The sequence below is a fragment of the Podarcis cretensis genome (assembly GCF_951804945.1).
Source record: "Podarcis cretensis genome assembly, chromosome: 2".
Lineage (NCBI taxonomy): Eukaryota > Metazoa > Chordata > Lepidosauria > Squamata > Lacertidae > Podarcis > Podarcis cretensis.
Genome location: NC_137171.1, coordinates 34,298,702 through 34,314,357, shown reverse-complemented (window position 1 = coordinate 34,314,357; position 15,656 = coordinate 34,298,702). Strand labels below are relative to the sequence as shown.

The 15,656-nt window shown below is 42.7% G+C and overlaps 1 protein-coding gene and 1 long non-coding RNA gene across 7 annotated transcripts in view; one reads left to right on the top strand and one right to left on the bottom strand.

Moving 5' to 3' along the window:
* The window catches only part of OTOP2 (otopetrin 2), a 42,070-nt gene extending 28,745 nt beyond the window's left edge, over positions 1-13,325 (bottom strand). The window contains exon 1 of the mRNA XM_079967416.1: positions 13,104-13,325. The gene's annotated coding sequence lies outside the window, so the exon portion shown is untranslated. The remainder of the gene's footprint in view (positions 1-13,103) is intronic.
* The window catches only part of LOC307211164, a 49,612-nt gene continuing 38,087 nt past the window's right edge, over positions 4,132-15,656 (top strand). For all 6 annotated transcript variants that reach the window (XR_013836323.1, XR_013836324.1, XR_013836325.1 and 3 more), the window contains exon 1: positions 4,132-6,878. This is a non-coding gene — a long non-coding RNA (uncharacterized lncRNA). The remainder of the gene's footprint in view (positions 6,879-15,656) is intronic.

Genomic DNA, 15,656 nt, shown 5'->3' with positions numbered 1-15,656 from the left:
CAATCGCATGCATTCCTACTCCTATAGGACTGACTACCAGGGAAGTGTGCACAGCATGGGCAGTTGATGCAGTGCCCTTCAGATATTGTCCGACACCGGGCTAAATAGCCATTCCTCAAGAGATATACAGTAAAAGCAGAGCATGGTGGACGTATAAAAGCACAGTCTTAAGACATTTTGCTGCCTGCAGCAAAAGAAAAGAGGGCATTCTGAGTTAAACAAAGCTTTATCAATTTAATTTCTACTATATAAATGACACAAATCCTGTTAGGTCTCTTAAAATGGCAGTGCCTTAATGTTTGGAAGTGTAACATATTACATGAAGGTGCAATGATGAATATATTTTACACACACACACATATATGTGTGTGTATACAGTTCTTAGATTTCCCAGACTGTGCGGACAGCCCTTAACAGGGTGACCTTTTGCAAAACTCAGACCGAAGCCTTGTGTCCCTGACAACCTCTTTACTCCATTCCAGGATTTGTTTCATGACATGATGATTGACATTTGTTCCTCCCTCCCTCTCTCAGCCCATACCACGCAAAATGGAGTGAAACCAATACTAAGCAGTTACTTAGCAGGAGTGTCTTCAGCTGTGGAAGCATCTGAGATCTTAACTGACAGGCTAGCATAATGAGGGGGTGTGAGGCAAAAAGAAGCTGCGCCCATTGCAGGCGGCATTTGGAAACTTGTGGAGGTAGGTTTGTGTTTGCTGCTGTGAGTCAAAGCCTGCCAGCTAAGGGGGCGACAGACCTTGCTGCAGAATTTTGAGCAGCTCTGCAAGAACGGCAGTTCTGCTATTTTGCTGCTTGAACACTGGTGGCCCATTGGTAATTGTCCATTTCACATGATACGGGGAGAGGTGAAGAGGACACATTGACCATGTATTCCAGGTTCAAAGATATGCAGGTGCAGTCCACTGGTGCTGAGAAACACCCATTTTACAACTTGATTTTAAGATTGTTTTATGCTACTTTCCTAGGGTCTCCAGCTGTCCTCAAGCACAGTATATCCTTTTTCTTTTGGTTAAAAGATAAGGCTGTAGCCTCTTTGCTATCTGGTCAATGCAAACGCCCCTGTTCTCCTTCCTCAAAAGAAAAAGATTAGACAGCCTTTCCCCACCTGGTACCTTCCCAGTGTTATTAGACTACAACTCCCATTAACCAGAAGCCTGTATAGCCCATGGTTAGGAATGATGGGTCCTGTAGTCCAAAGCATCTGAAAGGTGTCTGGCTGGGAAAGGCGAAACCAGGGCAAGAGGGGCCAGCACCTGCAAGGCGCTGCAGAGTGCCTTCACTTTAAACTTGTTCAGCCATTGATGAAGTTGCTGAACTACAATTCTCATTATTCCTGACCTCTAGCTATGCTGGCTGGGCTAATGAGAATTGGAATTTTTTTTAGGGGAGGGATTGGTCTGGATGTCCCCTTCGGATACTTCCCAGGCTCATGTTTGTTTGTTTTTTTTAAGGCTGGGGTCTGGAAAATAGGGCGGGGGGCCTGCACAACTGGTCAAACCTGCCACAGAGGTCTGGCTTTGTTAGATAAAATAGTTGGCCAAGTAGCTTTCATTTTGTTAAAGAGATTATTCCAGAAAGCAGGGCTCTTCTGGAAGGAGAGAGCCTTTGGGGAATCGGGACATAGGTGATTCAAGTCTTTTGTGATGAAGGCTTTGCAGGGTTAGCTTTTGAAAGAAAACAGGCAGAAGGTCAGAGAGCTATCGTTCTGATCCTAGCTGGAGACAATATATGCAAGAACAGAGGAATCTTGGGGCTGGTGTTCTGCTTTTGCTTGGTGACACTCACATGCCGAAACAGGCTCCTTGGCTGCTGCTGAAAGGAAGCACAGCTGGTAGGTCAGCCAGGCAGGGCCACCGCCACACGTGCTGATTTGCATGCCCATTATTTATGGCTGTAGCAAATGCATTCTGGAGAGGCATCTTGTGAAACCAGCACACAGGCCAGTGGAGGTTTCACCCCTTCCAACACGCTTAAGTATTTTGCCTCCAAGGCAGAAACTGCTTCAGACTGTGAGTGCCCTTTAATTGGTTCTTTTCATAACGACGAGAAAACAACTGTCCTTTCCTACAGGCAAAACGTCCTATTCCTTCTTCAGCATTTCCATATAGGCCTTTTGTCGCCTTGGTAAAGTAGTCTCATGGATTTAAAACTATGACTGCTTCTTATGACACTTATGACACCAGCCAATCTACTTTACAATCCCCACCCTCTCTGTGTGTTCTTATATTATGGGTGAGGGTTACCCAAGACTACCCCATGGGTCTACTCAGATCCAAATCCCTCCCACCAGAATATGCAACTGTATGGCATGCTGGCTATGGAGGTTAAAACTGTTAAAAACGACGACACCAGGAAATAAGATACCAGGCTGGTTTCTAAACACAGTATTTTTCTGGGAAACTACCTGGTATCTTGTTTGAGAAAACAGTACTCTTGATTTCAAGCTCTTTCCAGATAAGTCTCCTTTCATAGCTGCACAATGGCAAGAAAGTTTAATTCTATTTCCTGATTGTAAAGGCAAGATATTCTCTCTCTCATTGTATACAGCAGGTTAGCCTGTACAATTGTCTCGTATGCAAACCATACATTTAAAGCACATGGTTTCCTCCAAAGAATCTTGGTAGAAGTTCTGTACTCCTCACAGAGCTGCAATTCCCATCTTTCTTAACAAACTACAGTTCCCAGGATTCTTTGGGGGGACGGGACACACCACATGCTTTAAATTGCACTGCATAGATGTGATTTGCTCTGGAGTAAGATGGAAGAAATTGAACTGAATCAGAATTTTAGTTTCAAATTTAAAAGCTGACTAGTTTCCCCAGGAGAAGTATATTCAAAACATGGTGGGAAATGTAGAACTCTGCTTATCAAATAATTTTCTCTTGCACCCACCAATTTTGTCTTTCTTACTGCAAAAGCAGGTTCAGTCATTTCTCTTTGTGGCCTCCCATATATCAGAAAGAACTCTATACATATAGAGTGAGGTAACAAAATGTAGTGTAAATATTTTCTGATCCCCCATATTTAAGAGAGCACATTCCTATGTGCTAGTAGAGTAACTGAAGTTTTGCTTTCCCTGTCTATAGAAGTCAACTGTGTGTGTTATCACACCACACCAACCTTTTACAAGTATTGTACCCGAATGTGTTTTTGGGTTGTATTCTAATTGTTCAAGATATATGTTTGGCACATGCACACTAAAGCAAAGGAAACTAGCTATGAAAGTTTGGGTATCAGAAATGTAGTTCCATTTTGATATTTCTTTTTAGCACGTTAAGTTAACATCCACATACTTTCTATAACATGCAAGCTTTGGACTTACAGGTTTTCCCAGTGAGACGTCTGAATGAATGCCCTACTACGGATCACTTCTTTATGCATGTGCAGTGACCTAGGGAAAATGGAAGATCAGAACCTTGCTCGCTGGTGTCCTGAAACACTGCAGGTGTTTTTGGGTTCTTCCCAAATTGAGCAATTACAATCTGCCTACTTGAGTATCCCCTGAAGTTTCAGCAGAAAGGTTTGCTTCCTTCCACAGAAATGTTGTGCAACCTTGCGGTGTGTTAATCAAGATTGTAGGTTATTCCACCCCCCAGGAGATGCTGCAATTCTGTGTGGTGGGTAAACTGATCGCAGAATACTGCCATCTGAATATCTTGTGCTCATCTCCTAGGGATGCTTAAATGTCTGGTGCATCTTTTGCCTTGGAGTATGGATCAGAGGACTGCTTGGTTTATCTCATTCTCAACAATTCCCTGATTCTGGGGTTCTTATGCTAAGCTATAGAAGCAGCCCAAACTGCTGGTTTTCTAAGTGCAAACTTGCTGCCAGCCCACTCTGACACTCCTAGGATTGTGATTTAGTTGGCATCCTGGTTTCAGAACAATATCCAACTGACTCAAACTTCTCAAGAGAAACAGTATCACAGACAAAGGACTCAGCTACATTAGTAAAAAACCCAGATTTTGAATTTGTTATAAACATGCAAGATGGCACCAGAGAGCAAAAACAAACAAACAATGAAGCATTTTTTACATATCTTTTTTTCTCGTTTGTTATAACGATTCAATTTCTGACTTACTTATAGCATTCCCCCCCCCGCCCCCCGTGTGTAGATCCACCCAAAGGAGACTTTGGGTATTATGAGCTGGAAAGTCGGAAAAATGATGCAACCAATCCCAATGGAAGAGAGGCTCTATGGTGTAATATAGGAGGGAAAAGAGGGTTGTGGAAAAGGTTCCTATGACGAGAAAAGAAAAGCCAGGCTGAGATCATCAAAAGATTCTGCAGCAAGATTTCAAAAACTTTTCAAGTCAACAAACCAAAGTCAATCAATGTGAGACTTAGCAGGCCAGATTTTAAATCCACAAACTCTGGAGATTCATAGCTCTCTGTTCCACCCATTTTGAGACGATGCATGGCTGACCTACCAGCCTAACGTAGGGTTTTGTGGATATATGTTACCGCTGCATTTATTAAGCTTGGCAATTCGTTTCCATTGGGGTGTAAGGACAGGTCAGCATGGCAAGAAGAGCCCAGGAGGAAGCCATCAAGAGAAGCCAGGAAGCGATGTCATTAGTACTACAGAAGCCACAAAATAAACAGCTCAGCTCAAGGTTTTTTTCCTCTCATGCCCAAACTAGGCAAACCTGTTTGGAGAGAATCGTAGGGATGTCAGAAGTTGGCAGCTATTCAGACTGCCTCACCTTGTGGGATACTCAAGAGAGGAAGAAAAGCTGCTGGATCTTGGAAAGACATCTTGCCATTGCCACTCCCACCAACACCAAAATGGCTCTACAAATAAAGGGAGGCAGCAAAAACCATGGTGTACAGAGGACAGTAATGAAACCAGACATTCAGAACTAAAACGTCAAGTATTTATAAGAGGAATGTGCTACTACAAACATAACCATAAGTAACAATAAATTTACACACCCCCCCCATGGATTCTGGAGGCACATCAACTGTTCAAACCACTACAGGGCAAGCATAAAATCAGTCCACATAGGCAGCACACCCTTATCACTATTCTAGGTTTAGCATCTACTGGTTCAACTTACTTTATTTTAAAATGTATTTATTTAAAATCTGCTATACACTGAATTCTCTTGCAGTCTGATAACTGAGTTCACAAGGAGAGTGGTTGCTGGTTCACATTTCTTTTAGCACCCAGCTTTTATTTATGGCACCAATGGTTTATAAATCCAAGCTTATATCAAAGATTTATCGGACCCCAAAGAATCCTGGGAACTGTAGTTTGTTGAGGCTTATGAGATTTGTTAGGACCGCCCCCCGTCTGTCAAAACAAGGGGCTCTGTGCAGTTTAAAACAGGGCAGGCGAAAAAGAAACACCTAATCCAGCATGGTTATGTTCTTCAGCTAAATAGGCCTCATTGCTCTTCATTACACTAGCGTCTCATCCAAACTAGTATTTTCACAGCCCATTGGAGCTGAAGCACTTGGATGAAAACCAGTTTATTCCAAACGTCTAATAAAGCTGAGATGAGCTTCAGCCTTTTCACTTGAGCTTGAAGGGGTTGTGGATTTGCAGTCTGGAGGACCCTTAACATGGGTTCACTTCACAGAGCATATAACTCCCAATATCATTCCAACTTCACCGGTTTCCACTTTGCTTCAGGCTCCTGCTGTGGACCTTCAAAAGCACTAAATCAGGAGTGGGGGTGTATTTGATTCTATGTATTTTTAAATTTCATTCCATGCTACTCAGAAGAAGAAGAAAACAACTTCACATGCTAGACCTTCGGGGAGCAGAGCGTTTTTCTCACAGTTATTATGCCTTCATTAATCTGGTGTGATAGAAGCCACAAACAAAATGGAGTCACCTCCTTGGCATTCCACCTGTTTCCATCTGACTGGTTCAAGGGAGCACTGAGGTAGAACTCAGGCACTCAGCCCACGTTTCCGGGCGCCTCGCTACATTGTGACTTGGTTTCCTTATTCACAAAAACAAGAAAATCGAGGTATGTTGACGATTAATTGGTGCGTCTAGCAACAGTTGGTTCCACAGTCATGGGACTAGTGTTGTCACCATGGCATGAGCTACTACTGGCTTATGAGATCTCCATTCACTCTAAGGGTGTGAGGGATATGCACCAAACCCGATATGCTCACAATAAAAGACCCAAATTCTAGGTGTTGCTCTTAATGCAAGGTTGAGGAACTCTGTGGTGCCCCGGTTGCTGTCGGGCGACACCTCCCTCATACTTGACCACTGGCCATATTGGCTGGGGCTGCTGGGAGCTGGAATCCAACAACTGGAGGGCCACAATTTAGCCATTCCTCCCAGACTGTTTTGTCAGGGGGGAGGACACGTCTGTAGTGATCTTGCTCCCAATCCCACCTTTATTTAGCAGTTCAGTAGGAAGCTCTCCAATGATCCTTCCTGGCTTGAAATCAAGAGAAGTTTTAGAGGAAGGAAGCAGAATAATGTGAGTCAAAGAAAAGTTGGGGTTTGGACCAAATCACTCCACCCTACATTGTTTTCAACCTGGGATGGGTTTCAGTATAGAGTGGGGTTTTTTTTAGGGGAGGGGCTGAGGAAACTGGTGATTAAGCAAAAGTGAATGCTTGTTGCATGGCACAAATCAGCTAGGGGCCTTGCATATTTTGCAGCAAGGAAAGGAAATCTCGGGCCTAGGAGACTGAGTGAAGCCCTCCAGGCCTCTTGAGGCGGCCCGTTGACTCTTCCCACACCCTGTCCTTTGCTTGGCTGGAATGTGACAATGTACTAGCATTGCCCTAGTAGGATTCGTTGCGCTGGCTTCTTCTAACGCAAAAGCTTCATTGAATCTGGCCCTAAGCATTTAAACAAAAAAGGAAATCTGGTCTGGCTTTTGGTGAGTACAGTTGATCTTCTTCAGAGTGTGAAATTTTAGCATATGTAAGATTTAATTCTGTGGGTTATCTTATATGTGCCACTTCAAAACTGTAATAGGTGACAGTGTTGTGTACTATATCCCCTGCCCCAAAGGTTTATGACAGGACATAGTATGCCACTTAAAGTGTTGCAACATCCTTGCTTCTGATGCTTATTCTGCTAGACCTAGGGAGGGGCAAAAGGCTGGGCACTAATACCCATCCCTAACTCATATTGTGGTTTCTGAGATTTACCCTCTTTTAAGCTTTCCATGGCAGTCTTAAGAGCTAGAAACCTGGGATTATGTATCCTTTTTCTGTGATGAAACTGAGGAATCCTGATCTGCACAAATATTTCATTTGGGCGAGGGGGCAGCTGTGGAATCATGAAAGAAAAAAATGCATGCTTGAATCACCAGTTACAACTGCAACTATGCATCAGATAATATTTTCTTTTCTTTGTGGGCTATGCTAAATAAAAGTTGTGGCAGTAGAGGCGGGTGGGGGAATGGTTTAAAAAGTGGTGGTACCAGTTTGGAGTTTTTACATAAATATGAGCGTTCCCAATTTTCAAATGAAGTGATAAAATCCATTGCAGATTATTGCCATGTGTATATTTGTCACCTCATCACTTTGATCACATTTTGCAACTACCTCTAACATGCGTCTCTTTTAGAAGAAGTGTTGAGAGCCAAACCATTGCATTAGAATAAAAAAGACCTCATTTTATTTCTTCATAAACATGGGATCTACTTCATTGCCCAGGAAATGATTTTATCGCTCCATAGCTTTGGAAGACCTGTGCTAGACCTGTATGGCTGCATTTTTACCATTTGGTTTTATTCTTGTTATTTTGCGGTTGATTGTGGTTTGTGAACTGCTTTGGTGTTTCTTCTTAAAAGGAAAGGCGGTATATAAATACATCATAATGAAAATAATGGGATCAGCGTTTGGCATCTCAAAACACCCACTGCTCCTTCATGTAATCTGGAAAAGAGCACTCTGATAGCTGGTCCTTTAACCTGGTCATCATTTCATATCCCGGGCATAGAGTTCCTATGTAATTGTTGTCTTGGGTGGGTAAGGGGAGCCCATAATCTGATAGAATTGCAAGGATTTAAAACTGCGTCCCCTGCTCCATATTTTCATTGAGTCTCCAGCATGTCTCTGCAGCTGGGAGATCAGATTTGGAAATTAAGAGGCAATCTGGCACCTATGATACCTATGGCAGGTATGCTTGGTATGATGACTTGGGAGTTGACTTGCCAAATGTCACAAGGCTGAAACGTGGATACTGGCAGTCTCCTCCCTTCTCACAGATACTTACAGCCAGAAAATTATGGGCCAAAGCCAACAGAAGTCAACTGGGTGCTGGAGACCACCTTACGAGAGAATTAGCAAAACATGTGAAGGAAGGGAAGAGAAACTGGTACAATCTTATAGATCCCTCCTGCTTCTTCTTTCAGGGTCAGGGGTGGGTTCTGGAAATCTACCTGCTTTGGCCATTGAGACGCAACAGCAGAGAAGCTCAGCACCCTATTAAACCTTATTAAGCTGAATGGGAGTTACTCCCAACTATAAGCATACATGGATTGCAGCCTCAAGCACCTAAGATTGCCTGCTATGGGTAGTGCAGATCCATAAACGCTGCCTTACCTATCCCTGTAGGCCACACAGGAATGCAAGGGAGAACCAGCCACAGAACAAGCAATGTGGAGCTGATGGGGATGGAGAGATGCCAGTTTTGTGCCTAAGAGCCTTTCAAGGAAACACAAATGCCTGAACCACTAATAGACTCTTGGCATCCCAGCTAGAGTCACTGCATGTGCTCACCCTAGTCATTTTGGTGTCTCCTCCCTGTGACTCAGCCCTTGCTGATATCTAGCAACAGAGAGTGCTTCTAAGTTAATTACACACATTGCAACTGGAAGTATTTGCACCAAGCTGGAGACTCTGCAAGAGTTCTTTCGGTCATGCAGAAGTGCCTGTGGTAAATCAAGCCACTCCCCTCCTCATTTGTTCCCAGGTCTACCTTCACGTGGCCATAGGGGTTTGGGCAACACACAGACACACAGACCAAACATAGCTCATCAATGGACAATATACTTTAGTCCACGCTAGCAGATGAGTTAAAGTTTAATTGCTAAACCATATGCAAAGTTGGATAGAAGTTATGGCCCCACATCTTTCCCAAGCCCATAGTGTGGTCACTGGACATGCAGCTTAAGGTGCAATCTTGTGCCATCCTGTCCTTTCTAATCTTTTAAAAAGATCATAGTGCTTCTCCATACATCCTTTTCATTGTGCTTGTGTTTGCAATAGTATTGGGGTAGAATCATAGCATTGCAGATGTTTTGTTATGTTTTTATATGTGCTGGAAGCTGCCCAGAGTGGCTGGGGAAACCCAGCAAGGTGGGCGGGGTATAACAACAACAACAACAACAGTTGTTGGAAGTGATCCCAAGGGTCATCTAGTCCAACCCCCTGCAATGCAGGAATTTCAGCTATAGCATCCGTGACAGATGGCGTAGGTATATGCGATCTTGCTTTCAGTACTATTTGTGCCTGCAAATGTTTCGGGGCGGACATACTGCCTCATTTCGTGTCTGCTGAAATCCTGTAACTTTTCATACCACAAGAATTCTGGCTTATTTATTTATTTTGTCCCATTTTTATTGTGCTATATAGTGGTACCTTGGTTCTCAAATGCCTTGGTACTCAAACCCAAACAGTGCAAACCCAGAGGTAAGTGTTCCGGTTTGCGAACTTTTTCCGGAAGCCGAACATACTCCGTTTTGAGTGTAACGCTTCCGGTTTGAGTGCCACACTTCCGTTTTGAGCGTTACGCTGAGGACTGTCTGTTTTTGCTATTTATTTTATGTTTTTGTGACTTTTTTTGTATTGTTTTGTTTTGTTTTTGTGACTGTGTGGAACTCAGTTCAGCTACTGATTGATTGATTGATTGATTGATTGTGTGACTGCAGTGCGTTGTTTATTGCTTTCATTTTGTGGATCAATGGACTCATTAGAGAGTAAAATTAATGTTAAATTGCTGTTTTAGAGGTTGTTTTAAAAAGTCTGTAATGGATTAATCTGTTTTGCATTACTTTCTATGGGAAAGCATGCCTTGGTTTTGGAATGCTTTTGTTTTGGAACTGACTTCCGGAACGGATTAAGTTTGAGAACCAAGATACCACCGTAGTGCAAAAGTGCCTGTCCGGATGGCTATAATTCAGTAACACAGAGGAAGCATAGCAGAGCAACTAATAAAGCAGAATGATGTGTGGATGGTCCAGAGTAAACCCACCACTAATGCATAATTATTGCATCAGTGGCGTGTCACAAAAGACACCAGCAAAAAAGGCAAACACATACAAGGCAGGGGGGGCCCTGAGACTGGCTGACTGAAATGGGGAGATAACGTTTATCAGTGAGGAAGCCAAGGCTGCAATTTTATGCATGCTTGCTTGGGTCAGTATCAGCCTCACTGCAGAAATTAACAGGTAATAAACACTGAGTAAATGGAATAAAGTGCTGCCTGTAGGCAGCATAAGATTTATCTGCAAGGCTGTTGTCCTCAAAACATTAGTGTGCAATTTACTTCTACTGAAGCTAGTTATTTCGGATCCCAAATAATTAACTGGAAGACATAGCCATCAAGGAGACTTATAACCCACTTCCTTTCTGCAAAATTGGGACCCATGAGGAAATTAAACAGGACATTCGGCATTTAAGACAACTTATGGGAAAGGTGTTGCCCTAAAAGTTTTATGAATCTTGCTGCGAGGCTCTGAAGCTGCTTAGAGTCTAAGGTGACATTTGAACTTTTCACTCCCAAGCAACAATGCTTCACACACGCACCCCTGCCCCATTTCTTCTTTTCTTGGGTAAAATAGTTGTGGTCACCATTCTGCTTTTATGCTTCCATGTATTACCAACTGATAAAAGTTTTAGTCTCTCTCTGTCTCCCTGTGGTATTTATTGCACTCTTAGTTATCTACCTAAATGGCTTCAAAGCTGTGTGTTTTGCAAGACAAATAAGAAAGGAAGGATAAAAGCCAGTGGGAAATGTGTGGACTACAAGCAAGCCTGCATGACATTGAGGCCTCTTCAAGCAAAAACCATTTATTCAGCAGTCATCCTGATTTGTTTCCAAAGAGGTTGGAAGACACAGGTGTTATCCCACACTTTCTGGTTCATTTCCCCATCACTTGCCTTACAGCAAAAAGCCTGAACTTTTTGGGAAGACATTTTGATGCACAATTCCTAACCTCAACTACCATTGCACAACCAGAATTTGCTGGTCTGTGACTGAATTCCATCCCAAAATAGCGGTAGTTTGGAAGCACCCGTACTGTACATTCTATTGAAATAAATGAGAGCTTTGCAGAAAATAAAATAAGACCTATGTATGGTGAAACAAAGAGGAATGAAGCCTGAAAATCCACTTGCTGGATTGCAGACATAACATTAACGGTGAAGGAATTATATACGACAGCTCTGTAAACTACAAGGAAGGAGAAAGTACCAATAAACCTCTCTGCCTGAAATTTTGGACAAATATCCTTGCACAACAGTAAGATCCAATAAAGATCTAAATTCCAATCTATGTTCTGCATTTTGAGTAGACAGATGTTGTAGCCATGGAATCAAGTTGCTATCTATTTTAAAGAGTGACTCCATTTTCTCAGTTACATTATGGATTATTATGGCCTTATATTATTGTTTATTTTATTTTATTTACTGAATTTGTATACCACCCTATACCCAGACGTCTCAGGGTGGTTCACAGAACAAAATCAAAATATAAAACCACAAAATATATAAAAACACACACACACCACATTTTAAACGGGCATAGGATGTCAATCAAAACATGCAAAGGCCTGGTTAAAAAGGAACATTTTTGCCTGGTGCTTGAAGGTGTATAAGGAAGTTACCAGACAAACTTCCCTGGAAAGAGCATTCCAGAGACTGGGAGCCGCTGCAGAGAAGGCTTCTTCTCGTGTTGCCACCCTAGGAGGCACACAAAGAATTATAGATATTTCAGGATGGAGATAGTCAAGAGATTCTTCTCCTGTCCTCCTCAAAGAGAGTTGAAGATAGCAGAGTAAAACCATTGATGCTCACAGTTGCACTCGCTGGTTTTCCTCCCTGGCACTTAGGCTCAGGATATCATCAACCTCATCAGGTACTTGCCAAGGTCTACACCCTTGCAGAGAGCCCATTATCAACGCTAAGAGCCTCCTGGCCTTGCTACTTTCATCTCTGGCTCTACCTAATCATTGGTCCTCTTTGGATATTTAAGCAGCAGGAATGAAGCAGCAACCATTTCTCTTGAGTCCAGAGGGTGAGGACAAGCAAAAGGGCAGAGATGTTTAAAGGTGGGTCAACTCAGAGAAGAAAAGTTGGCTGAAGGCATCTTGGCCAAACCTGGAGCTGGCCCTGCTGAACATCTTTGACCAGAGGCAATAGAAGGAGGAGGAGTGGGGTGGGAAATAAGTGCATGTGCCACTGACAACCTATCAATCACATCAAATCACATCACCTCCACCTGGTCTACAATCCCAGACAGATATCTGTCTGATATTTTCAGTTCATGTTTTTTTGAGCAGAAACTAACTGACCACCCCATGCCTGTGTCCTGGAAATGTCTGATGGCTCCAACATGCACTTAGATCAAGTTTCAACCAGTTAAAGAGATGAACTATTGACTTCTGTGGCACATTATTTCAGGGTGAAACCCAACTTGTACATGTGACAAATTAACTGGATGACTGTTTTGCTGCACAGCCACCACTAATGCCCAGTGATCTTCCTGTGTGATGAGGACCAAGGCAGAATTCTGGTTATGTTACTCATTCACTCCTAGAGTTCAAAGATGGGTAAGGCACAAAAAAGCACAGAGAGACTTCAAACGAGAACGACAACAACTTTCAGGAGGAGGCAGAGGAAGGCACAGGAATACCATCAACAAGCTAAAACAAATACTAGTAGCTCAGAACCTATTTAACATCCCATATTTTCCAGTCTCATCAGCAAGAGAAGGCAGAACAAGGGGAAACCCTTTAAAACACAAGCAGTACATTATTTAATGGTAAACTTCAGCATGCCAGAACTCTTTTTTGCTGTTCTTGATCTTGCATATTCCAAGCTCCACTTTTTTAAAAAAAAAGGAGATAAAGAAGTTATCCTGCTTCACTTACCTTGCTCCATCATCACTCTTCTTTATATTCCCCTAATGCGTGCTAGTTATCCCACAGAAGTGATGTACTGAGGTCTGTTGCTTGCAGTAGGCGTATCGGGTAGTAAGTGGGATAAGAAGAAAGCACAGGTGTTTGTCTTCAATCCAGGCTGAGTAGACGATCCAGGAAGCTGTTTGATGATGCAGCACTGGGCAACTGAGAGCAGAATGACTCTGGCAGGTGCTTCTATATAGCACTTTTAATCCTGATGAGATTCCTTGCCTCCCAAACCACAGCCCCACCCCTTTCCATGTCCTGCAGAGCTCATAGTCTCTGCCACTTGATGCAGGTTGGCTGTGATTGGGCAAACCAGTTGAGAATTCTCCCATTTTCCTTTTACACTGAAATGGAGAGGGGAGGTGGGGAAGGAATTGTGAAATAAAGTACTTACTGCTTTTCTGTGTGATGTCTAGATAAGAACTCTGCCCATTGATGCAAAGGGAACTTCACCCTGGAGCAGATCAGATTTATTGTAGAAAGTAATGTTAAAACACACTGGCTTCTGTCACTAGGTCATCTTGTTCTGCTCTGACTCTGAAATGGGTATTACTCACGTATAAGAAATTAAGCATCATTTTATTTTTTTCAATTTTGTGCTGAACTGGTTATAAAATTTGATTGACCTGAACTGAAATTTCAGCCAGGTGGAATCAAAATAAGAGCAAGCTTTATTTGAAATTATATTGGATGTTTTTATGATAGGTTTTTGGATTTTCTTGTTAGTCATTTTGAATATATGGCCTCCATGGATAAGTGGGGTACAAATCTATTAATGAGTAAATAATAAAAACCTATTACTAAATTCAGTTTTTCATGGGGGGGGGGCGGCGGCCGGCAGTAGAGAAACTCTACATCGGGGTGAATGACTTGCAGCTCTCTGGGTATCGTTGGACTCAATTAAACAACCTCTGGAGGGCCGCTGAAAACAGCCACCTTTTAACAACTATGTGAAACTAGAGCCAATATTTACTCTTTATTGTTTAAAGTTGAGCTGAAGCCCAAATGGCAAGGAGCTGGCTTTGCAACAAAAGGGAATTTCTCTGTCGATATTATAATCTCCCATTGATTAAAGCAAAAGGTTTCTGGAGAGTGCATTTCAGGCAACAAGGAACCACACACAGCAAAAACAGCCCTTTTTGTTTTGCTACTTGGGCATGCATTTCCTCTGAGCACCAGCTGGGAAAGTGCGTGCCACCGCAAATGTTCTCTGCAAAATCTTCCCAGCCACAGATCTCGCCCAGTCCTATCCTATCCTGCCCCCATATGCAGTGAGAACTGGAAAGTACACTTTCAACCAGGGCGGGGGACCTGTGGCCCTCCAGATGTTGTTGCACTCCAATGCCCATCAGCCTCCACCAGTATGGCCAATAGTCAAAATAATGGGAGCTGTAGGGGGAGGCCCCAGGTCCCCTGTCTCTGCACTTAAAAAGCAAGGTTGTGGCTTGCTTCAGTTCCATTTGTTCTTGCTTCTTTATACCGCTAGAGGTCAGTAGGAAGCTTGAGCTGGGCCAGGGCTTACCTACATTCCCAGGTTTGGCCACAACGAAGAAAATAACAGCATGACCAACTACAATATCATACTTGACCAGCCCACACACATTTGAGGCTGCATAGATCCATACATTTAAATCACTGCCCTCAAAGAATTCTGAGAACTGCAGTTCACACCCACACACAAAACTATATTTCCCAGCACCCTTAGCAAACTACAGATCCCAGGATTCTTGGGTGTGTGAACGCCCTCTGTATGTGCATGTGTGTGCACAACTACATGTTACTCATGTATAGATGGCTTCAGCTCCAGTATCTCATTTTAAAGAATTTAACTGGAGGGGGTGAGGACAAAAGACGGACTGCTTTCCACGTTACCTTTCGAGGGTTTCTGGGGGTACACAGGGGTATGCATACCCCTAAACATTTTGCGAATCTTTGTACTGTACTTTTGTCCATTTACTGTATTTATTTTCCCTGATTTGAACTATAAAATGGTGATTTTCTTGAGTCAAAATGAGAGTACCCATAAACTCCCCCCCGAAAAAAAAGCACTGCAAAATAGTATTCCGTTTCTAAAATGAAAAGTGATGAAGTGCTAAGCGTACATGATCATAGCAGTAGTATCAGTCAATTCTTTATTGCAGTCCAAAGACCCAAAAGGATAGTGGTAGTAATAATTTGTTGATTTATTCTCTTTGTATGGTCCTTTGATGACATAAGCTCTTGAAGGGTTCGTGTGTTCTCTGGTACCAATACAAACCACTGAAATTTATATCACGCTTTTCTTTCTTTCTTTCTTTCTTTAGATTTATCTACCACCCTTCATCAAAAGATTAAAATACAAGATAAAAACGCAAATAGTTAAAACAGAAACAGCTAATTTTTTTGAGTGTTCAAAGTTCTTCACACACATTAAGGGAGCCTGTGGTGCAATGGGTCAGTGTGTCTGGCTGTTAACCAGAAGGTTGGTGGTTTGAGCCCACCCAGGGACAGGTGTGGGCAGGATTTCTGCATTGCAGG